The 26,678-nt window shown below is 40.0% G+C and overlaps 1 protein-coding gene across 16 annotated transcripts in view; it reads left to right on the top strand.

Annotated features, from left to right (window-relative positions):
• The first annotated feature begins 4,322 nt into the window (after positions 1 to 4,322).
• The window catches only part of inpp4ab (inositol polyphosphate-4-phosphatase type I Ab), a 78,243-nt gene continuing 55,887 nt past the window's right edge, over positions 4,323 to 26,678 (top strand). For 8 of the 16 annotated variants that reach the window (XM_026159892.1, XM_026159890.1, XM_026159885.1 and 5 more), the window contains exon 1: positions 4,323 to 4,457. The gene's annotated coding sequence lies outside the window, so the exon portion shown is untranslated. The remainder of the gene's footprint in view (positions 4,458 to 26,678) is intronic. The other 8 variants (XM_026159897.1, XM_026159898.1, XM_026159896.1 and 5 more) reach the window with 3 other exon arrangements.

Below are 26,678 nucleotides of genomic sequence, written 5' to 3'. Positions count from 1 at the left end.
ATTACTGAATCTAAAGACACAGCTGTCGTTGTCTTTTCCCTTTTAAACATGCTTATATTTATACTGTGACACTGCATAAAACCTTACATAAATGCAAAATCAGAGTATAAAAAAACTTAAGTGACTGATTAAATTGTTTGGCAGAACGACTACAGCTGTAGTGAGCATCTGTTATTCAAACATCAAGAAAATATCTTACAACTAATGAGCTTACCATATAGCACTTCAAAAACTTTAAGCCCTCAAAATTCTCGCTTTCCATGGCGCCCAACGAAATTATATTGCCTGAAAAGAGCACTTACAGTAATGAAGGGCATCATTCTTCTTGTGGTTTCATCAACAGTGCTCCCTCCAATCTCTGCCACAACAGCAACCTTAGAACAGACAAGGACATTAATTTTACTGACAGCAGTAGCTTCAGTCACACCTAAAAGAAAACAAGCAGAGCTACACAGTAATTAGACTTAATAATATTCATGCTATTTGGCTGAGAGAGAGTTAAGTGTTTGCTGGGCATGTTCTCATTTAGACACACCCCTGTGTGTCAGTTATCTGTTTTGCAGAGAGAGCGATGCTGCTACCAAAGCAAAGTTATGAATAAATTTGCGGATACCTTCCCCGGATTGTTGAGACTGAAATCAAGTGTGTAAGTAACTTTAAAAACTGATCTAACATTGTTGAGCAGCAATTTGGACTGGTCTCCATTTCAAGAGCTTTGCCACAGATTGACCATCAGCCCCAAACATCATCTCTGACTCCCGGTCCCGTGGATTATTCCTCACCCTCTGAGCCACATGCTGTACCATGGCACAAAATGCCAAGAGAAAAGACCAAACTCTAAGGAGAGAAGGGAACTTTTTCATGTTATTATTGATGATGTCCTGTGTAAAGAAAATATATTATATAAGACATGCAGCCTGTACTGTGGAAGCCGGATTGCTCAGGGGTGTTTTATCATTTGTCATTGTGTTACAGTTTGACCGTGCTATTTTGCTTTGTTTTTTAATGTCAATTTTATGTCTAAGATGTTATGCGACAACATGTTATTTTGTGTTAAAGTTCTTCTCATGTCCTGCTGCATAAATGCGTTTTAACTGAACATAGCGAGGAGATACCAGACTATCGGATCTTTAAGTCTGACGTAATTTGCTGTGTCTGGGCCCAAACTCTGCTGCAGGTCCATAAGTCAAACGATCACTGCGGCATCACTGAGAGTTTAAAAAAAACTGTCTAAATTCTTTCATCTGTAATAAAATTAAGGGTGTGGCTGCTCTACCAGGTGTAACAATTAAGATCAACATCCAGGCATCTATGAAAACAGAATTATGAAATTTTACGGAGTTAGAAGTTAGCAGGTGAGTTAGTTCACTAGTTTCCATCTGAATATAATGTACCATGTTCTGACTGACAGATTTCTGAAACAAATTAAAACATACAGCTCTGCTTCTGACATAAATGAAGACAGGAAAGTAAACAGCAGTGACGTTTGTAGGGTTACTGAAGTTGGGCTAGCTGGTTTATAATAATGAGCTACGTGATCGCTAGCAACACAGCTATGTTAGCATAATATAACAGTGAATCTGGAGGACAAAGGCTAACTTCTTCGACTTGATAAAAGTTAAAGTTCCCGATGGTTAGGGACAAATACAGTCGCATGGCAGGATGCTGTAAATTGACCAAACTTCAGTTATGAGAACAACTGAGATAATCCATCCACAGTATATGAGGTTAGTCATTAATATACTGCTGCATGGGCTGGACTGTAGTTACATCGTAAGGGTTTAAAAGCTGAGCTTTAAAATGAATAGCGGTAATAAAAACCGAGAGAGGCCGACAGTGATTACTCACTGTTTTTAGGGGCTTGTTGAGATTAAATAGAACAAGATACAAACCATTAAGATATGTTAAAAACACAACAGCCAATTAAATGCAAAGTAGTTGGGGCCTGGAAGCAGGGTTCATCACATCATCACTTAAAGACTCTAATGCTTTTCTGGATGATGGCTTTCTCTTCACAGTTCTGTTCAAAACACGGTGACCTTTGGTCTATTTAATAAATGTTCATCCTGTTTGGCCTAAATGTTAAAGCGTCGTTTCAGTTTTTTCGCTTTCTGTGATTGAGTTTGGTATCCCTGCTTTGTGGAGCTCAAACCAAGGCAAATTTTAGGTGATTACACTGTCCCTTAAATTTATTTTTCATTTCTTTACTTATTTTGTGACACAAAACACCTCAGTGTTAAGTAAAATTATGAGTAGCAGATGATTTGACCTTTGACCTCTGGGAGTGGGTCCTTTCAGGGGCCAAATATCCATGCTAGCTACTGCTAAGACTAATATCATCATCCCTGAGGCAACAAACCAAGTTCTGTTGGTGGGAGGGACGAATGTATTGATTCACATATGAACAAGGAGCCCAAGCTCCCAAAAAGTAGGTTGAAATATTTTTTTGTCTGAAAATTTGAAATCATTGCCATAGAGAGTTAAAATAATTTAAGGATAAAATGAATTCAAATGATTTTCTGCGACTACAAAAATGACCTAAATAAGACAGAAGTACACATTCAATGTTTTTAGGTTTTTGTCTACAACAGGCATGAGTTTTCAATATTTGTTATGCACAAGGTTCAGCTGCCCCCATGAAGTGTCTTATTTCTATTGAGCTCCTATTTTGGATTTAGGAGACAGACACTCTTTCTACTTTTAAGATTAAGCTTAAAACTGAACTTTTTGATAGAGCATATACTAAGGGCTGAATCAGATATGTGTTTATACACCGCTCTGCATTTAATTAATAGTTATTGTTAATCTCTTCCACAGCGTGTCTTTTGTCCGGTCTTCCTCCCCTCACCCCCAACAGGTCGCAGCATATCGCCGCCCTTCCCGGAACCTGGTTCTGCCGGAGGTTTCTTCCTGTTAAAAGTGAGTTTTTCCTTCCCACTGTTGCCAAGTGCTTGCTCAAAGGGGGTAGTCTGATTGTTGAGGTTTTTTCTTTTTTATTGTAGGCTTTCTACCCTTCAATCTAAAGCGCCTTGAGGAAAATGTTGTGATTCGCCTCTGTATAAATGAAATTGAATTGAATTGAGTGGGTTCAGCAGTTTTTAATAAATAAATAAATAAATGTGACTGATATTGTAAGAAATACCCTGCATGTAACTCATGGTAAGAAGAGCAATATCGCCCCCTCCTGGTTCAACTAAACTCCCATGTTTTTGTCAGAGAGACCGAGTAGTTTATTACTGTTATATAAAATTTTCCTTCTGTGTATTTAATAAATAATTATATAGAAGTCAGTAACACCTACTCATATTTATGAGCAGCATTCCACCAACTCATTACAAACGAGATCCCGTTAACTACTGCTAAGTGGTCTTGAGCAGTAGTTCCCCAGGAGAAGTTTTTTTTTTCCTTTGCAATAATCCCTTCAATAAAAACACATATGCACTAACCTCATGCTTGCTGTTAACAATAGCCTAAAGACACAAAATCAAGTCAAGTTTTTTCCTGAAGTTGACATTTATTTATTTATTTATTTATTTATTTTATAATTATATTGATTCTATTGATTGTTTGCCAAGCACTGAGGTCTCTGCTTAGACTGTTCTACTGGGATTACTAATTTAAAAATGAGGCAAAAGCACCAACGTTGTGCTCAAAAATGGCACAGTGAGCTACAACCTGTTGCTGTAGTAACTCTAACACGGTTATTTATTTATGCTTTTTTAAATACATACGTGTTCAGTTTTTTTTATAACTAATTATATAATTTTTTTTCTTGCAAAAATGTCACCTTAACACCCAAATACGTACATACGGAATTCAAAACTTTCTTATGATTACCCGTTTGGCTGGTAACATGGACCCAGTCTGATGGAAACTTGTTGAATATTGCTGCTGAACTCTCAGCCATTGACTGTATATAAGTTATATAGAGATACAGTCTTTATTTTTTATTTTTTTTATTTTTTTGAAGGCTGCAGTCAAAGCAAATTATTGTAAAAACAAGACAAGTCAACTGTGGAAAAGTAACAAATCAGAAATCCTGTTAACAAATAATATTACAAATTGAAGAGCACTGATGAAGATAAGAGGAAGCATTTCAAGTTAGTCATTCTCTCGGTGAATACAAATCAAAATAAAATACGAGGAGATTAAAAAATACAAACATTAAAATAAATAGCTTTATTATTTCAACGTTTAACAGTTTCTTATTATTAAGGAAGATAATTTCTTAATTTTTGTCAGTCTGTATAAAAAAAATAGTAACGTAAATTGCGTAAAGGTCTGCGTGATGACGCTACCGGCGTGCTGTGCGGAGGGGGCGTGGCCGACGGCTTTGGCTGCTGCAGCCAGAAAGAAGCAGTGAAGGAAACAGTGCGGCAGTTTGAGGACGCTCTCCTGCTAACAGTTTGTGTTTCTGCTCGTTAATCGGATATTTAATCCCGCACGCAGCCGAGCCGGTAAGTAGAGTTTATTTACGGTAAACCTTAATTTAGGTGACGCCGTATTAAGATGTTTTTTGTCGGCTGTTTAGAGCTAATTTCTGCGGATTTTGTCAGTGTTTATAGTGCTGAGTGTAAGTTGGGAAACGGAAGCGTTGGTTTGGTTTCAGTGAAGAAGACAGAGTTCACAGATAAAACTTGTAACTGACGTCTAACGTCAGACGCAGAGGACATTAACTAAGACAGCACGGGGGGTATAAATGCGCTGAAGTGTTCAATGTTGTACTGACAGGACATATTAAGATGTGTAGGTGGTTTCTTGAGTGTGGCAGGCGGGTCAGAGCGCAGAAACGCTGCTGCCTCTATTACGTAACTTATTGAGGAAAACGATGCGTTTTCCTACAACCCCGTGCCTCTGTGTGTGTGACAGGAGTGTAAACATACACAGTGTCCTGCTACGACACCGCTGGGCGTGCTTACAGCAGTGATGCTGCGGCTCATGCACGCATCAACATGGCCATTTGTTCTCGCGTTACTGCGTGTGGATGCTGGCACATGTGGTCCGCGCACTTTACTGCAGTTTTTTTTCTGCTGGTTTTGAGTTTCAAGGTCAGCTGGACATCGATTTCTGAAGAGCTGATGATGCTCTAGAGGAGGAGGAGGAGGTGGTGGTGGTGGTGGTGGTGGTCGTGGAGGGTGACCTGCCAGGAAATAAGGCCTTCAATGCGAGTGTGTATGAATGGATTTAAATTAGCTTCAATGCTGGTGCCAGATGATGAGCAAATAAGTCTTCCAGCTGGCTTTTGCATCTTTGATTTCAGGCATGTAAAGAGACCCCTAAAAGTTTAGTCTGGTTTATTAAACAGTATATATATATAAACAAATTACAGTATATAGGTTATAATCACACATTTGTGTGGAACAGGTGTTACATTTAGGCAGTTTGAGTGTGTTTTACTTTGCTTTGGTGAAAGTATTACATCCTTCAGGTCTGTCTTAATTCTTCATGTTGTAGTGTCAATAAGGTGCTGGGAACACTCCTTAGAGATTTTGGTCAACGTTACATGATAACATTGCAGAGTTGCAGCACATTTATCGGCTCCACATCTATCAGAAGATGGTGCACTGTCCAGGGACCATGTCAAGGAATGGACATGGTCAGTAAATATACTCAGGTAGGCTGTGGTGTTTAAACGATGCTCAGTTGGTACTAAGGGGCCTAAAGTGTGTCAAGAAAATATCCCCTATACCATGACACCATCAGCAGCAGTCTGAACTGTTGATATGAAGCCATACAGATCCATGCTTTCATGTTGTTTACATCAAATTCTGACTCATCTTTCTAATCTTCTATTGTCCAGTTTTAGCGAGCCTGTGTGAACCATGGCCTCAGCTTCCTGTTGTTATCTGACCGGAGTGGCATACAGTGTGGTCTTCTACTGTTGAGATGCTCTTCTGCATACATTGATTGTAAAAAGTGCATATTTGAGTTACTGTTGCCTTCCTTTCAGGTCAAAGCAGTCTGGCCATTCCCTTGTTGGCCATTCTCTGTAAACCCTGATGATTGTGTGGGAAAATCCCAGCACATCAGCAGTTTCTGATTTAAACCAGCCATGTGATTGGCTGGTTAAAATTTGTGTGTTAACGAGCAGTTGAACAGCTGTATCCGTCTGGTGAAGTGTTCGCTGAGTTTATATGTAATATTTTAGAAGTCAGGGAGGCTTTGAAACAGTGATTTTTTTTTTAATGATTTCTTACAGTTTTTTGTTTACATCTTTGCCTGTGCAGCAGTTAAACCGAGTAATGGAGACAGTAACTAACAGAAAAAGAGGGAATTCTGATTATGACTCAGGATTGGCCACATTTGAGGGTTAACTTCCTCTAAATAAATCCAGTTTATGAGAAAGAAGAGCGGCAAATACACTTGCTTGCTGTTGATCGTTAATTACCTTCGAGTGAAGAGGCTTCGCATGTCAAGTTAAATAAATTTAGTCCCTGAATTTAGAAAGATGGCGTATTGATTCTGTCTGTATTGACAGATTGATGTGATTTGAAGCCATCTGGTCACTGCCCTCCTCTGTCTGTTATATTTGTGTGTGCGCGTGGTGACTCATCAAACTCTCCCACTCAGTGCCGAGCTGGGGGTCAGGCGGCAGCACGTTGATTCATCTTCATCCGCGTCTCCCTCTGCGCTCTCGTCATGTATACAGCGAGCACGTGTGCGGCGGTGGTCGTGGCAGATGTTCTCTGTTGTCTCATTACCCGTCTGTTTTAATACATGCAGGAGGAGAAGTATGTAGCTTACATAATGAGGAGGAGGAGGCCGGTTGGTAATGAGCTGTGTCATCCTCTTCATCAAAATACATCGCTCCATAAACCCTCGATGTTATCAGGTCATGTTAAACACAAAGATGGAAAGACAGTGGAGATGAGCTAGTAGATCCGCTGCCATCAGCATTTTGCTGGGATTCAGGACATAAGCAAAACTGAATAAAACCAAAGAGAAACGTTTCATCACATCTGCTAGTTCTGGTTTCATTTATTGAGATCAGCGACTAATGAGAAGTTACTACACCAATAACTAGACTGTGGGTATCTGCTGATACCAAGCACTGGTCTGATACAAGTGTAAAACTAATTTAAAGTTAAATTAATAATATCTACTTTGAGCAAAGTCTTGAGCCACCTCTCACTTCTTTATATTTTGCTTCCATGGAGCCAGACCTTTCTTTCATTTTTTAAGTGCTCTTGAACAATAGTTCTCCAGGCTTTCTGAAGGTTTTCAAAAGTTCTTTTTCCTTTTTTTTTGTTAACCCATGTAACACTGACATATGAATCACTTGAGCACAAAAGGCTCCTTACTCAAGGGATGAACCAGTGTTGTGTCTGCACACAACAGACAGCTCAGCAAAGAATCAATTTTAAAATGTATCTTTAGGCACTTTTTTACTATCATCCTGCCACAGAAACACAACATTTGTTTCCATTTCTTTAGTTGAATCTATGAAAATCGCCAAAGATAAGTCCATGGAAAATTCCAAAAAACAAAATAGTATTTATTTTCACAAACATGTTGATTCCCAAAGAGATGTTACTTGAAATTTTTTGCATATCTCAGCATGGTGTGCAGTTTGTCCTTTTAAAAATCAGAGGAAATTGGACAATCGGAGGTCAAAGAAGTGGCAAGCCTAAAAAGAGAACTGTCTACAAGAGATGAACTGTATTTGAAAGTCACGTCTTTAACAGTGAGAAAAGAAAAATCCAGCAATCCTGCTTTCAGCCAGTGGTGTCGGAGGTCTGTGTCTAAATTAATGAATTATGAACACAGTAAAGTACCATCATCTGGTAAGCACCTGATTGGCAGTGGCTTCATGTTCCAGCATGACAATGACAAACAAAATAAAGAAATGAGCGGTGACTCGAGACTTTTATACAGTACTGTGTAACGAGACGTTATCTCACAGAGGCACCAACAAATATTCTAAAGGTAATTTAAGGTTACATTTCAGTTTCCCGCAAAGATGTCTTCATGTCTGTTGCAGTTCCAACTGATCAACAGAAACTGAAAGACATGTAAAGCTTTCTTGCAGTAGAGTATACAAACCAAATGTTATTCACATTTAAATACCATGCATGCATGCATGCATACCATGCTTATGTGGCAATTGTACTGACCTTTAATCTCTGATATACAGTTGAACAGGTCTACCTGAAAGTCTGGTGAGTGTAATTTTAACCTGATACGTATCTTATTTTTACCATATCTTACTTCTGTTCAGGAAAAGAAAAGGAAATAATTTTAATTCCAGATTTGCAAGAGTTATTTAGTTTCTTCTACAAATATCTTTTGTGAACAGTTCTTTTTAAACCACAAAGAAAAGTTCTGGTAAGAAATTAACCATATTGTAGTAGACTTAGAGTTTAGATAAAGTCCTTACACGGTAGTGTCTTGCCCAAGGATACTTTAGCATGCAGACTGGCACCAATCATCAGTTTAGCAGATGACCTGTTCTACCGCCTAGCTACAGCTACCCGAGCAAACTTAATAAATAGAATAGAATAGAATAAATAAATAGTTAGTAAAATACAAGGAGACCAGTTCAGATTGATTAAGAGGAATTTGAAAAGTTCTGCTTCAAGCTAGTGTAAAATTGTAATGACGAGTTGGCTATAAAATAGTTTAGATGCTTTGATTTGACCATGTCTGCACTGGTTTTTCAGATGGAAACTGAAAACGAGTGTCACTTGAAACCGGTTCCAAATTTTTCCAAAGAATGAGACTTTTATGTGCTTTTATCAGCTTTATTAATCCATGCAGGTTCTGGCTCATTATATTTTCTGTAACTTATTTCAGTTGAGGTGAAGCCAACAGCAACATGCTGAAACATGATTGAAAACGATCGTCATGCAAATATTTTTTCACCTCCTCCATTTTAAATGTGGGAGAAGGATTTCAGATAATAAAGCAGTTGTATCAACACTGAAAATGTGCGTGGGTATACTTGTTTCCTCATGTAAAACCAGGTTAAGAATCAATAAAGGGACTCGATAAAGAAACACATCAGTAAGCCAATTCGATAATGACTTTGCTATCAATAAAGCCTCTGTCAAATAGAGTAGGAAAAATGTATTCCCGCCACTACAGCTATTATAATATGCAGTTTTGAATGTCCGAATTTGTTGCTTAGTCCTCTGTGATCTAAGTCTTCACCATTGCTTACCCCAGTGGTGTCCAAACCCAGGCATCAAGGGCCGGTGTCCTGCAGGTTCTAGATGTGTCCTTGATCTATCACAGCTGATTTAAATGGCTAAATTATTTCCTCAACATGTCTTGAAGTTCTGCAGAGGCCTGGTAATGAAGTAATCATTTGATTCAGGTGTGTAGACCACTATTATCCTTCTATCAGAACACAAAATATTGATTTATTTGATTGTTCTCTTGAGTCTCTTTCAGGGAACAAAGAAAAATAATCCTTTGAACTTGCGCACCAAAAACATTTTCTCCAAATTAAGTAAGTAAAGTAAGTTTGGAGTTTCTTTTCAGATCCTTTCTAGCTTCTGTCCCTTTAAAAGCCATCTGTTTTCTCATTGGCTGCCCCTCATAAACAGATGGCTTGAATTGCAGGTGGGTGGAGCCAAGATGTCAGCTCTCAGTGACATCAAACAGAGCCTAATGTAAGAAAAGAAAGCATTTGACACTGAGCGCAGAGCAGTCTGAAGCCTGGGGAATGACTGACCTTTACACGTGGTGATCTCATTATGCTTTTAATATGAGAATCCACCATTGTAACCACACAGGCTTATATTTGACACCATTTTGGAGAGGTGCAGTTTGGGTATGATGGGACACCTCTTGAGGAGATGTTGTTGCTTTTTCTGGCAGAGAAGGTATTAATTGGCTCAGATATTTGGGAAGCAGCGAGCTGGAGACAAATGTTTGCAGACAGGCAGGGAAAATAGGAGGATGCAAACCTTGAGGAATGATATACTGATTTCTCCCTGCAAGACAAATAAGAAATTTATTTAGAATTTCTTTTAAATTTTGATTTGCCCTACTGCTTGTCAGTGCGGTCTAGTCTTTGTGAACTATGTTTGCAGATGACATCGTTATCCATAGTGGGTGTGTAAAGGAGGAGGAGGAGGAGAGTCCAGAGTCGCAATGAGGGTGCTACACCAGAAGCCTCCTTCTGATCGCTTTAGTTGCTAGCAACCAGTTGGCGTGATGAGTCCTTCCTTTCACTGAATGTTTAAGAAACTAAAGCCCTGAGTGTTGATTTTAGAAAGTTCTCTTTTCTTGCTCATCACCCACTTTTATTAAAACTGCTGATATTGGGATTGTGGAGAGTTATAAGTAAGTAGGTAAAATGTATTTATATAGTGCTTTTCACAGCTAAAAATCACAAAGTGCTTTACAACACAAGAAATGGAAATATAAAACAATGTAAAACAATAAAAACAACATAAGAGGAAATTAATCAAATGCTTTTCTAAGTAAAAATTTCTTCAGCTGTTTTTTAAAAGGATCAATGGAGTCCGTGCAGCATAGAGACAGTGGAAGAGAATACCACAACTGTGGTGCCACTGCCTGAAAGGCCCGATCACCACGAGTTCTAAAACGAGTGCACGGTACCACCAGCAGTCTCTGATCTAATGACTTTAAAGCTCGAGAAGATGAATTTGGTTTCAGCAGGTCAGATAAATATTGGGGAGCTTGACCATGTAGGGCCCTAAAGGTTAGAACTTAAATTTTAAAATGAAACCTAAAACTTACAGGCAACCAGTGAAGGGAGGCTAAAACTGGAGTAATATGAGATCTTCTCTTGGTGCCTGTTAAGAGACGTGCTGCAGCATTCTGCACAGTCTGAAGATGATTTAAGGCTGATTTGTTGACCATTACAGTAGTCTAAATGGGAGGAAATAAAAGCATGAATAATCGTCTCAAGGTCAGGCTTTGACACCATTAGTCTGAGTTTTGAAATATTCCTTAAATGATAAAAACAGTTTCGGACCAGCTGCTTAGAATGCTGCTCGAGCGACATCGAGCTGTCAAATATGACACCGAGGTTTCTGAGGCTCGATTTTACATAAGGGTCTAAGAAGCTGATATGCTGCCTAATTTCTGAGGCCATGTTGTCTGGAGCAATAATTAGAGTTTCTGTTTTATCAGAGTTTAGTTGGAGGAAATTGTCATTTAACCATTGGTTGATTTCTGTCTGTTGCTCTTATTGTAATTATAACTTTAATATTATTGTTTTGTTGACTCTTATTGTTGCCTGCTCCTAAACTAATTTCCCCTTGTGGGACAATAAAGAATTTTAAATTCAATTGAAATTGAAATTCTGCAGCACGGTGGCACGGTGGTTAGCACTCTTGCCGCACAGCAAGAAGGTCCTGAGTTCAATTCCACCATCAGGCCGGGGTCTTTCTGTGTGGAGTTTGCATGTTCTCCCCGTGTTTGCGTGGGTTCTCTCCGGGTACTCTGGCTTCCTCCCACGGTCCAAAGACATGCAGCTTGTGGGGATAGGTTAATTGGATAATCCAAATTGCCACTAGGTGTGAATGTGCGAGTGAATGTGAGTGTGAATGGTTGTCTGTAGGGCTGCTCAATTAATCGAATTTTAATCACGATTACGATCTGGGCTTTCAACGATCATTAAAAATGACTGAGCCGATTATTAGCCCCTCCCTAATTTATCCGCGACACCTTAAAGGCCGGTCCGTGAAAATATTGTCGGGCATAAACCGGTCCGTGGCGCAAAAAAGGTTGGAGACCGCTGATTAAGAGGACCCGAGGGAAGCTCGGAAAGCTAAGCAGAAGTTATTTGGAGAGTGACTGCCGTTGGTTGAAAAGAGAGTTTAAAAAAAACAAACTTCAGTGGTGTTGCACACTATTTTATATTATTTTTTTAAAGTCATTGTTAACCCTTTAAAGCCGGTGGACTTGGTTCTATAGTAGGTCTTAACGGGTTAAATAAATATCGTCAAATAATCGTGATCTCAATTTCAGTGAAAAATAATCGTGATTATCATTTTTGCCATAATCGGTTTGGCTGAGATGAAAGTTATAGTTTTTACAATTTCAATTTCAGTGAAAATAATCGTGATTATCATTTTTGCCATAATCGAGCAGCCCTAGTTGTCTGTCCCTATGTGTTAGCCCTGCGACAGACTGGCGACCTGTCCAGGGTGTACCCTGCCTCTCGCCCTATGACAGCTGGGATAGGCTCCAGCGCCCCCCGCGACCCTGAAAAGGATAAGCGGAAGCGAATGGATGGATGGATGGATGAAATTGAAATTGATTGCTGCTAGGCCTGCCACAAATGATTATTTTGATAGTCGACTAGTCACCGATTATTTTTGCGATTAGTCGACTAATCAGATTCTGCATCCATTGGGAGTAAAACGTACAGCTTATTGCACCAGCATGCATCTGCTCTTATATAACTATCATTAGCTCACAGCTTTAAGTGTTTAAGGTATGTGCTAACTAAAAATAAAGACAAGATGATAGTTTATTAAATTTTAATGAAATTTGCAGATTGTTTCGGTGAAGTTTAATAAACTCCTTGCTATCTAAAATATAACGGGACATCGGAGTATATTCTTGAGCATCTCACACTCCTGATGATCAGTTGTCTGCTTGACGTTTATTCAGCTGTGTAAAAACTATAACTTTCATCTCAGCCAAACCAATTTACTCAGGAACAAATAAAATACTGAAATGGGCTCTAGTGAGCCTTGAACCCCGGCTATCGAGCTAGTGGGTAACAGACGTCTCCGAAAACGTCGGAACGCTTTTGAAAATATGTGGTGTCTTGATAAACTGAGCAGATATTTGAAGTTTACACAGTTACATTCTTGCCCGAAAATATGTTAAACGTTTATTTTGTGACCCAGAAAGAATGATAAGAGTAATATTAAAACTAACTAGCTGCCGCCATTGTTGGAAACTGAGCTGGGCCGCGCTGTGAATTCTGGAATAGGTTGGGCCACGAAGTATACACCTGACGCATCCTTCAAATCTAGAAAAATGAAGGACTCATTTGTCAGCCCCATTTTTCGGAGTCTTCGAATTTGCACAGTCTTTGTCGTGTCGCTGTAACGTAATCGGCCTACAAATACGAGCACAGGAGGATGCAGTTCCTGAATTTGGACACAGCTACGATACCGGACACTGCTTCTTCTTCTTCAGGGTTTAACGGCAGCTGGCATCCTTGTACATGCAGTGCTGCCATCTTCTGTTTCAGTCCGTTATTACACAATTAAATCCTACTACTTATTTCTGCGTCTTTCAGGATCTTACAAAGCTTCAAATGACGCGTCGACTATTAAATTAGTCGTTGACGATTTTAATAGTCGACATAATCGTGACTAGTCGACTAATTGTGGCAGCCCTAATTGCTGCTGTCACTCTTAGTTTGTATGAAAGATGCAGACTTGTCTGCAAACACTCAACTACTTGCAGAGGAGAACTCAAACTGGTGTAAACTGGAGATGGGGCCTCAGTGCTGCATTTAACACATTAAAAGGGCCCTGATGTTGGAAGGTGAATGTTCTTCATTTTTGGTTTGTGTTGCACTTGTTGCAGTTGACAAATGTTTGCAGACAAGTTGGTGTCTACCATGCAAACTATGGCTAACTGCAGCAGTCTGCTAGCAACCAATTTCAAGGATGTTTTTGTGCAGCACCCACTTTACCTCACATCCAATTTCAACCATTGACTGCCAGGAACCCCAGGGAGCCCCTTGCCAAACGGTAATACACATTTTTCCTTAGCAACTAGTAGTTGCCTGGTGGTTGCTGACTGGGCCGTACTCTTTTGTGACCGGGGCCTAACAACACTTCTTAGATGAGGATGATGAATTTGTGAAGTGTACTGTTGCTGTCTGCTTGTGTCTTGTTTGTAAATGATTTGAAAGAAAATCAAATGTGCAGTGATATGTAGAGGGAAAGGAAGAATTCTAGCGAGGAAGGAGGTAGGATAATATAAGCAATGCTGTGTTTTTGGTATATACAGTTGTCCATATGTGTCTGCGGGGAAGTGAAATCTTAGTCTTAAAGGGTGACGATGACCTTTATTTAAAAGGCATTGAGGTGAGTAACCAGTCAGGATGTTGGCATATCTTACTTTATTGGCTTCTTTACTACCCCCTTCCTCCAACACCCAGCCTATTGATATTATTTTTGCCTACAGCAGCCTTAGTGCTCCGTGTTGCCGCCTTCATCATGGTGACATTTTTTTGTGTCATTATGATGATTCATTATTAGTGACTTACTTCTCCTTCGCACCAGATAAGGTCACGTAGAACTGTTTATTAGCGGTTTTTCTTTCCACCCTTATGAGCAAAATAAATTTTTCCTGCACATGCAAGCACTGAAGCATTTCACTTTTCACACGACTCAAGGGACAAGACGGTGAAATAAAGCCAGCAGTCTGAGTATCAGTTTTCACAATTAGAGCCGTGGAAAGTTTTATTTTCTAGTAATTGTAAGTCAGCTTCACCACATAGAGATTTTATGTTAGATAACTGTTGCTTTCATGGCTGAAGTGTGACTGGTAGTTTTACTGTGTCATTACTAGGGGTGCAACGATATTCGTATCGATATTGAACCGTTCGATACAGTGCTTTCGGTTCGGTATGCATATGTATCGAACAATACAACATTTGTAATTTATTTTATCAACTTTCCTTCTGACGATGCTGTCTGTGTGGAGCGCTCAGTGGATCTGCGCTCGACAGTGCAGCCTAGGCGGAGTAGTCGAACGCAGATTCACTGAGCGCTCCACACAGACAGCATAGTCAGAAGGAAGAGCGCAGGGCAAGCTAGCGAGACAGAAGTTAAGCTCTCCTTGCAACATGGCAAATTGAACCTCCCCCACCCTCATTCAGATCTGGCGTTTGGAATTATTTTGGTTTTCATGTGACGTATGACCCTGAAGGTAAGCGCTCATGGACTAAAGTAAAACAGTATGTTGGATGTGCCGTGCAATGCTCAATTACATGGGTGGGAGCTAGCGTGTTAGCGCAGTTAGCTTGTTAACGTGTTGGCCGTCTAGCCCCATGCACGGGGCTATCAGGGGTAGCTCGTTAACGGAGATTTGCCGTGTTGTGGCGTTAAGGTTATTTCAACGAGGTTAACCTGAAAGCACTAGTGGGAACACAACGAATATGACTGCACATTTACACCAATATCATCCTAGTGCAGAGACAAAAACAACAAGCACGCATGCTACAAACTTTACCCGAGTCATTTAGAGAGCCGTTAGCACAGGATTCGCCTTATGGGGACCTGATATGTTTAATATGTTGCTGAGAATATAGCCCAGAAGAAGCGGATAGTATAGCTTTTATTTTGGAAAGAGACATTTCTCTGTAATAAACTCTCTTTTCCAAAGATGAGTGAATCCTCAATCAGATACAGGGCTCGCAAAATCGCTAGCCCGACGTCCCGGGGCTAGCGATTTTTCCAGTCGGGCTACCAAAATCTATCTCTGCCCTGCCCGTCGGCCTATCGTAGGAAGGAAAAATATATGTCAATGCTTTTGCATTCTTTCGGAAATGTAGCTGGGTAATTATGTCATTGGCATCGGTGAGCCACTGTCAATATGTGACATATTGAAATCGCGTTTGAATTTGTGCTTGTTTTTTCCTTTCACTTTGCAATCATGCGAACTGTGTATAGAGAGCGACAGCACTGATCTGTGAGTGATGATAATTTGTGCACCAATTCCTCTGACATCGTCTTATTAATCGTTAGCTTACTACGCAAACATGACAAGTGAAATCTCCCGCAGCTTAAACATGTGAGAGGTTGATCGCGCAGAGAATCGCTGAGCTTATGTGAGTGCGCGTGTAAAAGCAGCAGGATTTATTTCAGTTCTGCTGAGCCAAATAAGACAGGTCAGGGTGAAGAAGTGATAGCCAAAGAAAAGCTTACCACAAAATGGAGAAGTTATGACAAATCAGACTATAAAGCAAAAAGAAAGTGCAGCTTTATGGTTTCATGGACAAAATAATTTCTGTGGCTGCGATATGATGAGCTAAATAACCAGGGCTGCACATAAGTGGTCCACAGGTGCGCATTCGCTGTCAAAATAAAAAACACGCACAAGGGTTAGGGTTAAATTTAAAAACTGTACTTTTGAGTTAAAATATATATTTATAATTTTAATAAATGACAAATTAAAAAGGCATGAACATTTTATTTTGTATCGAAAAAATATCGAACCGTGACACCAAAGTATCGAACCGAACCGTGAATTTTGTGTATTGTTGCACCCCTAGTCATTACAAACATACTTAGTAAGTAGATAAAGGGTCGTGATTGAGAAAAGGATGAAGAATAGTTAGCAAAAAACAAAAGGTGGTTTCAAAACTCCCTGATGTTTGTGCCCACATGATGAATTTAACCCCTGGAGGGTCCTAGAAAAATGCATACACTATTGGGCTTAGAGCCACAAATCGACCTAAGACCCTCCAGGGGTTTTAATGGCAGTTCAGTCTCTGAATTCATGTTAAAATCTTATTTTAAGCCACAATTAGAGCACAAGCCAACTTAAAAAGACTGAGTTTTGACAACTTTTAAGGACAAAGAAAAAACATGGATTTGCTGCTTTTTAGTAATGACAAATGCCACCATCCTGGTGTTGTAGTGCTGTCAAATGTGCCAAATATCACATTTGATTTTGTGTATTGTATTTTTTAGATGGGTTTTTAAAAGACAGAATTGATCTTGAGTCTCACTTTGTGAACAAAGCACAGCAGAATGGCCCTTAATAGATTTGTTGACCTGTCCCTTTCCCCAAAGAGCCAGTCTACAGCAGAATTTGGGAATGATGTATCGAATGCCAACTTAATATAAAATAGTTCACAGTATGTAAAATCTCACCACTAGATCTCAGTTGATTGGAGATTGCAGTCGACTGAGTTGTTTTCTTTCCACTCCGAGTTTAAGTTCATAATCTATGGTGGTCAGTGTAGGACTAACAACTCTGGCTGCCGCAGCTTACCATGTGAGTTCACATCTATGTACTTCGGAGGAGGCTGTAAAACTTTGTGGAAGGAGTCTAATACAAGTTTATGAGTTGGTGAAGCTCACTAATGTCTGATGACAGCAATATGGAGATGGATTTTTGAGGATTTCTTAAACGTTACTGTTGGTAAGCGTGGATGTTTTTGCTGCTGTTAGCCTCTGTTACCTGCTGTTAGCCTGCATTAGTGAAACTTTGCTTTGAAGTGGATTTAACATTGTTGGACTCGGACACTTGGTGAATAAACTCTCATACTATGAGAAAATGTAATCAAACTGTTTATCAGAGGGAAATGTTAGGACACTGGAGCCTCACATTAGTTGATATCATGTTCGCTGATAACCAGCTGCTGTTGTTTAGCCAGCTTTTTCTCAGCTGTCTGGAGATGTGAGGGTCGCATTTCTAATCTGCTGACAGTAATTAACTGCGTCAATATTGTGAGTAAATGAGCATGTTTAAGCACATTATCATGTGTTAGAGCCCTGACTTCAGTTGAGGAGATGAGGCTTGAAGTAAAGTGGATTGAAAGAGGTGGCGATGTGGGAGGAGAGAGAGCAGTGGTAGAGGAGGGGATAGATATAATGAGAAAGAGACGATGATGATAATATACAAGTACAAATTTAAATGGTCATATATAGTTGGAAGGAGCTACTTGTTTCTTTCCAGAGAACCTTAAAAAGAGACTGGATGGGTCACGTGCAGGACATGCTTAAAAAGTCAAATTTGTTTTGATGTCTTTGTCACAATTTATAAAAGTCATGGCTGCCTGCTGACGCCTTTCAACAGGCATTACCACAGTGGCTGCAGATTGGCAGGTGTTAGATACACACCCAGTGTTTGTAGTATTTTGCAGCATTGCTGTATTAAACAATAGTTAGGTCATTTCCTTTTGAAGCGGCGGAGCTTGCAGATGTTTTAAGAGCCCTGTGTTGTGTTTGTTGGCTTAAGGCTTCTGTTCTTCATCAGCAAGTCTTCAGTGATTACTTCCTTTATGGTGCAGGAACCAGTGCTTACAGTTTCCATCAAAGAGAGACTCGCAAGTTGACACTGCCAGCTCGCTTCTGCTTTCATTGTCTTCTAGTCTTCCAAAGCTGAAGACACTTCTTTTCTGCATCTTTTTGTGTTGCAGCATAATCCTGAGCAGAAAAGACCTCCGCGGCTTCACTGGTTCACGTTTGAAAGCCCTACAGTATTCAGTAACCCTTTGTGTGTTTATTTAATGTCCGGAACTGTACTCGTCTTACGATTATGCTGGAAAAGCCATCATCAGGTATTGTTTGAATCGTGGCTGTTAAGGAAATATCCCTGACAAGTCAGTATCCAATGTGTCTAAACAGAGGTTTTCACCTGTCAACATGTGACTGCCAACTTTCTCTTCACTAGTGAACTGAGTGGTTTGTGTGCTGTTTTACTTCTGTGGTTGTTTCATTTCATTAAAGAGCTGTGTGATGGTTGGTTTAAACAAGTCAGGCTTCACTATATTTAATCCTATGTCTACAAACCCAACCTTTATGTTCTAAAAAGGTCTAAAAGACCTTCAGGAGATATTTGTTAGTCAGAATCTGAAGTGTAGGAAGACTAGTATATCAGCTCTTAAGTGTCATCAGGGGGCCAGACTTAGAGCTGCTGCTGCTGTGGGCCAGATTGTTTAAAGACACTTCCTGAAACAGCAGAAGGAAGTGGGTGCTGGCTCAAGCCAGAAGCAGTTTCACACTACAAAACACAGAGTGAGGCTTTGACTCTCCTTTCATACTCAACATCCCTCTCTGTCAGCTCATATATTCCAGGACGTTTTCAGCAAATATCAGAAACGTGATTAACAGATGTACACGTCAGCTTGTTGTTGTTGTCTGGGTTTCTTTGGCTCGTAGGGCTGAGGAGAAGTCGTGGCATTTGCAGCTTTTTCGAGCCAGAGTTGAGCTCGATTGAAGTGAGAAATGGATGGTGAGGGTGATGAGGCTGAGAGGGAGGGGGAGAAAGTGGGTGTACTCTGAGGTCGTGGGCAATGCTCATTTTCATGTGAAAGGGCTACAGCTGCTCTGTTGCTCTGAAGAAATTATTCATGCTTTATTCTAATGCCGATCCCAGAGGACACACGGACACACACACACACACACACACACACACACACACACACACACACACACACACACACACACACACACACAGGGGTAACTGTTATCGGCTCATGGGTGCAAATGTTGACGACTGATCTGCTGCTACTGCTGCTGCTGCGTCATTTTTATTTTCCAGCTTTGCTTCAGTGGTTGAAAATGAACAGCAAGAGCAACTGCTAACCCAACCCTGACTGTGGGTTCATTTAAGAGTTCCGTATGTGAGAGGGACACATCGCAGATCAGCTCTAAAACCCTGACCTTCTGCTGCCATTTTTCAGATTGTAATATGTGCCTGGAACATCGTCCTCACTGACCCCAGATCAGATTACTTCCTCTTTCCTGTTTTCCCATCAGCAGACTGTGAGTAGGCAACAAATATCAGAGAGACCACAGACCTAAACCACTAGAACCAACGAGCATGGCACCTGTGGCTTGAACTATAAAGCAGGATATATATATCCAGGATATGTTCCTACTTTCTGGTTTCACTTTAGGGCTTTATACAGTGAGCAAAATACAAAACACAAAAATCTGCTGTAAAAAATGCACATAAATTGACAAGAAGAGGAAGAAACTGAGATGCTGGGTTCATCCGATTCTCACAAGCAAGGAAGAGTTTGTTTTGATCCTGGACCCGCTTTCCTACATATTTAATTAACCGAATTTCCCAGAGGAACCCACCCGAGGGATTAATAAAGTTTTATCTTATCTTAATTTTACGTTCTAGCTCCGTGTTTCACGTAAAATAGTTTCATTTTACTGAAAAATATTTTTAGCGCACTAAATATTCGCATATAAAAGACTTTACTGTGACACTGGAATTCAGCAGGGGTGTGCGGCTCTATCAACAATCGTTTAGTATCGATACTATGTCGGTATTGGTATCGATACTTGTGTGGTAAGTTCGATATTTTGTCTTTGTCTTAATTTTCGTGTGTAAATTGATAATGATTCATCTCATAAATCATGACACACTACATAAGTTGCCTTTGTTTGTGGAAAGTATCGGTACTGGTATTGGTAACGGCAGTATTGACCCTGTATTTACTTGGTAGCAGATAGAAAATTTGCAGTGTCGCACAGCAGTGTAGGTTAAGGTGTTGCACAAACGTGGTTATCAGCTTCACAGGTCAGCCAGGGTTTTGTAAGTTTAGCTACGAGAGGTGGTGGTGGCACAGAAAGGTTTGGAGAGGTTAAAAACACTTAAATACAAGGCGACACAGCTGCTGCAGTGCTGCGCGAGTGCTTGTTCAGTAGTGTAGGATTTTATATTAAAAGTAAATCGTGAAAGAAAACCTGAACAGCATTTTATTGTTAATAGCAAATTATACAAAAACATTATATCCAGACATTCAGCACGAGCCAAATGTAAGCTCAAACGTATCCTAGGTGGTCTTTTTTCCTGGGATTTTAAGACCTAAGTTTAGCTCCACCTTATCTTGGCTTGAGCTTTTTAACAGTCCGGTTAAACCCTGCTTTTCCACCATTTAATTCACAGTTTCCTCTTTCTGTGCTGCTATCAAGTGCTGGGTGGAGTCTTTTGTTTACTTTTCAGCAGCTGCTAATATTTCCTGTATGCGTGCCTTCATCGCCTCAATGGCCTTTTTTTGTTGTTGTTGTTGCCTCCAGCTGTGAAACAAGTTTGTTACGGTCATCATCAGATTGCTTTCAGTTGCTCTTTAAAAGCTTTGTTGAAACAGCTTTCTTTTTAGTTACTAGATAGCAGACATGGGAATAACCAGACACCCATGCTAGGAGAGTATCACAATACTCAATACAATATTATCATGTTGTCATATATTGTCAAAGTTAAACGTTGTCAATACTGTTTCATGTGTCCACACTAACACTGTCATTCAAACCTGCCATACATGTTACCAAAAGATGGACTCAGTCTGCAATTAAATGTGATCAAGCCGTTGGTTATAAGCCGTCTGTTTCTGATAATACAGCAATTAGCTATGATTAATCATCGAAGCTAAGCGTGTCCAGGGTTTTTCAGTTGAGCTGATTTAATGTAAGCATGAGTTGAGCCCTCCTTTTTTTCATAGCATGCCCAGAACATTTTAATTTATTTAATAAAATATTGGTATTTGGTGTCCCTGTATCGATACGCTGATGCCCAGCAGCGTTATTGTATCCATGACAAATACCTAAAAATGTATACTGGTGTTATGGTGGTGAGCATAGGACATGACCTTAAAGTGATCTGCCATCATAATCCACAAAACCCACAGCACAGGCCTCGGGTAGTGTGCATTTTAATTCCTTCATTTATTCATATTCATAATAATTTCCCACATATGGTTTTATATACAAAGTCATGTCTCAGGGCTGCACCAACATGGCCAGAATCAGGACCGCTTCTGTCAGTATTTTATTCTTGAATATTTAACGTGAACAAGCTTTTAGAGTTCTTTAAATTTAAATAGGATGCAAATGGAAAAATTAGGGGTGGTGTTCCCTTTTGTTATGTTTGCTTGAGCTGAACTAAACTGCTTTTAAGAAAAGGTGAAAATGCACCTCTGTAAAAGAAAAGGTGCGCTTGATTTACAACACAAGACAACTATAATCACTGAAAGTGAAATGAAATTAAAATCCAATGAATCAATCAGACATATTGTGTCCTCATGTGTCTTATTTTGTCTGAGTAGCTGTGAAACCCCAAAAGATTGTAGCTGGCAGTGATGTACAATTACATTACTTATGTTTCCTCCATATCTTAGAGCTGTTTGAGGCCAGTAGATACACAACAAACACTGTGGGCTCAGAAGTAAGCTACTTGTGCAGTGAGGTTAGATATGCACATTTGATCTGCCCTCAGGAAAACGGGGTTGGAGGAGGGATTCAACTAGCTCCCATGCTTGTCGTTTCTTGCAACATATGGAGACTTTTCGTATTTGATGTCAAGAAAAATAAAGAAAAATAAAGCTCAGAAATAGTGATTGACAGCCGGGCTGTGTCTGTTTATTTTGTCCATATTTAGCCCTAAAAGAGTTGTGAAAGTATGACAGCACGCCACCCGCACAAACTGGTGGAAATATGACTCTTAATCAACCCACTGAGCCTTTTCCTGTTAATTATAACATCTGAGTGGTGCATAAAGACAAAAACAGTCCTTTATTTCTTTGTCTCGCACTCTGGTTTTTCACAAAATGAAGTCTTGCCTTCTTTGAGAGAAGTGTTTGTAACCTTCTAACTGAATGATTGCTAAAGACAGTAAGGACATTTGTGAGTATGAGTGGAGTTTATTACATTTGTGATGTGGCACAGATAGCGTGGTGTGGTCTTGTAACTCTTGATTACTGTCACTTGCTGTTTCACATTGTTGTGCTTTTGTGAACCAGCTGGGCGACAGTCGACAGAGTTTTGGCAGCCAGCGTCATGTTGTCGGTGCTTCCTCTAAAAGTATGAAGGCCGTAAAGGCCACGGCACGCCTGGGCAGCATCGTATCACGTTACACATCAGCCCGAGCTCAGCAGAGGAACTGATTTATTCATATTTGAGAAGGTTTTTGCATGTATATCACAGAGAGAATAAGCTTCTCTGTGCTTAAAAACTCAGAGTGATGGATCATTGCTCTGAGGGTCAGAGATGTAAGCTAACTCCTTCCCCTGGATCTATTAATCCTTTAATGCTAACCTTCAGATTATTATTATTATTTTTTTATTTTTTTGGGGGGGGGTTGGATTTTTTTTTTTTTTTTTTTTTTTTTTAAACAGTGAATCACTTTTACGGATTTATATCTGTGCAGCTTTTCACATTCACATATTTGTGTCAAGGGCTGTTGGAGTTTATGGGTGTTTTAAAAACATTATCTCCATTTATCTCAGGTCTGTCCTCCTCTTCTCTGCTCCTTCAGGAGCTGCTTTACTGCAGCTGCACGCTGAAAGTCTGAGTAAAATAAAGTGACAGCAGGTTTTGTCACGCACCAAGAGATTCACTTCCCTCAGTGAGCCGTACAGTCAGACTGAGTCACTCACACAGGTGCAGATAGGCTTTTGTTGCTCTGCTGATGGGTTAATTCTGAGTTTACTGACTGTTTTTGTTGCTCTTGCTGCTACTCGTCTTGTCTTCTCTGCTTGCTGAGCATATGTGCTAAGGTCTGGTGCTCAGAAGTAATTGGACAGTAGTCAGAAAAGCAGTTTCATAGCCAGGCAAGGCCCGTTTCCTTTGTTACTTCAAAAACCCAGGAGATTGATTCCAAGTGATGAGCTTCTGTTTGGTAGCTGTTGAGTGGATTTTCAGTATGAGGTCCAAAGAGATGTCAGTACAACTCAGGGACGCCAAACATTAGGCTGAAAAACCAAAATAAACCTATCAGAGAGACAGCATAAACTTTAAGAGTGGTCAAATCAATCTGCTCCCCGAAAGGGCCTGAATGACCACAGAAGACAACTAAAGTGGATTATTTTTGATACTGTTAAACAGTTTATTATATTTGTTGGCACTCTGATGTTCCATTTTACCCTCATATGTTGTATACAGAAGGATTACTTTTTATAATAGATATCGCAATGATAACAACATGATAACTATATAGTTAATTATGAGCATTTATTAAATAATAATGCTCCATAAATAAAAGACAACAATGTTGTTGTTGTGCATAACAAAAAGCTCACAATAGTTGGGTTGCGGTCACGTGGTTCTGATGACGTGCGGAGGCAGCGCGATTTTTGAGTGGAGGGCGGAAGTAAACATGGAGGACACTGTGGAGAGTCAGGAGAGCAGCTATTGTGCAACTTTAGACCCCGTTTCTCGGGAGAGATATAAACAGATAGTTAAAAAATATATCGACGTGATCCGTATTCTTTGAAAATGTCCGAATACACCACAGAAGTAAAGGATTTGCCTACTATCGAGGCTGTGGATATCACCAACTACTTGGTCCTCCAGACTTCTTACTACACTAGGCAGCAAATGAAAGCTTTCAAGAGTCTGGAGGCGTACAATTTTTTTGTCAGCGGGTGGGTCCACAACCTTGGAACAAAACGTCTCCGTGATGGATACAGTTTGGTGTTTGCAAGGGTGAGTGTTTGTTCTTATATTGCTTTATCTTAAACACACTAACAGTTAGCGGTAGCGGCTTTAACGTCAACAAACATGCCACATCCTTAGGACTTCGTTAGAGTGACAGTTGTTTGTTTCAAGGTAAACCATTCTCAGCGGTCTAACGAGACACCTCTGAAGACTTGGGTAATTGCAAAGGAGGATGGAGAAGTGATTGCAGCTCATTGCAATTGTATGGCAGGGTTAGTAGCCTGTTCTCCACTGTCACTAGGCTCAAATCCGGGCTCTCAGCCGTCTGTTGCATATCCAAAATCGCCTCTGCACATCGATGCTGTTCTGCCTTAAGCTTCATTCTTTTCTCTCGTTTGAGAACTGATTCCGATCTGGGTTTTCGTTCGTAGCCGAGATTGACCGTCGGAGCCCAGTCCTCCGACTCTTCGTCATCCAAAGCACTTGGGCAGCCTATAGTCCCAATCAAGTCAATATTAGACTACTAACTTAAAAGCACTAAGTAAACGAGAATTTAACGACTACCTAATGCTAATAAGTTCGTTTGCAAACATAACATTACCTCTGACGAAGTGGTCGCTGCAGACACGGGCATTGGCAGACTCTGCTCCTCCCGACTGTAAACGTAAATTTAAAATCCATTTTTTCCTACGTTTTTCGGTTAGAATTTTCCATTTTTCTCCTCTTCGTTGGGCTATTTTTGGTACCCTAAAATACCGTTTATCAGTTTCTCTGGTCGACCTACTGGAGCATCCGTAAACACAACAGGACATAGGCATTTTGCGTACTGTCTGTCTGTGATTTTGCGCTTATCTTTTTCACTTCCGACCGCCAGTCAAATTTCGCGCTTTACGTCGACGTCACGTCTACGTCAAATGAAACCTAGCTATTGTGCAGTCAAAATGTAAACTAACAGACGCTGAGCATAATAACAAAGAGATTTCACAGCTGCTCTGTTCCCAACTTCTACTGCCTGACTGACAGCCTGGAGTTTGAAATCTGCTTTGTAACCGTGTCTCTGAACAGGTGCCATTTATGGTCCTTATACACACACAATACGGTAATATTACGTTGAAGCACAGTACGTATCACTCCGCGAGGCTCCTCGGTAGCCGTAATGCTCCAACAATCCATCAAGCGCTGCAGCTCCGTAACTTACCAAAGTCGAACTAAAACATTTTTTGACAGATTGCTGAGCGCCGTGTATCACCTAAAATCGGTTCGCGGTCAGTAAGCACAACCAGAATTCATACATAAGGCGCGCTGTCTATTTTTGAGAAAATGAAAGGATTTTAGGCCGTGCATGTCGTTAGCGCGGTTAGCACGGTTAGCCCGCTATCACGTTGATGCCGTCCAGCCCCACGCACGGGGCGATCCGCGGTAACTCGTTAACGGAGATTTGCCGTGTCCATCTTGTCGTTGCCTGCAGATGAAGCGATGGAGGAGGGGGAGCTGTGTTCAGTGAAGGAGAGGTGAGGCCAAGTAACGTTGCGTAAAGACAAAAGTGGACGAAAGAGCGGCAAACTTGTGGCTCCACAACTATAATTATAACGTAACTTATACTATATCGATATAAACGATATTGTCACATCTTATATCTCATATGAAAATATATCGATATTTTTTTAAAAACTCGATATATCGCCCAGCCCTACTTCACATTACCTTAAACACTCAGAGCCACACTTTTTTTTTTTTCTTCCTAGGCTTGGATATTTTTCATGTCATTAAGAGTAAGATTCCTAATATGGAGCTACATATATAGAGATACAGAAGCCTCACCCATCTGCTGTTTAAGAAGAATGCTATCTTAAAGAGTTAGAAAAAAATTTATTTTTACCTGTGAATCATGCAAAGCTGCTCTAGTAAACTTTAGGGATAAAAATAAGGAGCTGGAAGTATGTCCACTTTAATATTGATGCCATATGTTAGGAGTGAATTAGCTGAAAACTATAAGATGATGAACTTGGGGGCAACACCCAACAAATCCAAATCCACATGCTGAAACTGGAACAATATTAGCCATATTCATGGTGGGATTGTTTTTATTTATTTTTTTATTTTTTACAACAACTGAAAGTAGTTTAACATGTCATCTACAACCATGTCCATCTGACCCTTTCCTAAAATGTTTTAATCTATCTAAACACAGTGTTCCCTAGAGTCTCTGTGCATTAAGTGTATCCGTCTAGTTTATTTTTATGTCTGTGCAACTTTAATCTTTTGTGTGATTTCGGAAATGCATTGCTCTGGATTGAGCCATACACTTGTGTAACTTAGCACATGAATTCACATATAGCATTAAAAAGCTTATAAAAGCTTATTTTGGTTCAAAGTCACCAAACCTTAGATTTGACTTGTATTTTTTTACGTGTAGTTTTCAATTTCGCAAACACCATTATAATAAAAGTTATAGATATCGCCACAGTTATTCCTGTAAATAAATAAGCGTGGCAACATGTTCTTTTAGAGGAACTGATATGGGGTAAATTTTAAACTGAATTATGCAAAGCTGCTCTAGTAGACTCCAAGAATAAAGATACAGAGCTCCATTTAAACGGCCACACT

This window comes from Astatotilapia calliptera, chromosome 23, assembly GCF_900246225.1.
Source record: "Astatotilapia calliptera chromosome 23, fAstCal1.2, whole genome shotgun sequence".
Taxonomy (NCBI): domain Eukaryota; kingdom Metazoa; phylum Chordata; class Actinopteri; order Cichliformes; family Cichlidae; genus Astatotilapia; species Astatotilapia calliptera.
The sequence above is the reverse complement of the archived record's forward strand: the minus strand, read 5'-3'. Positions and strand labels throughout refer to the sequence as shown.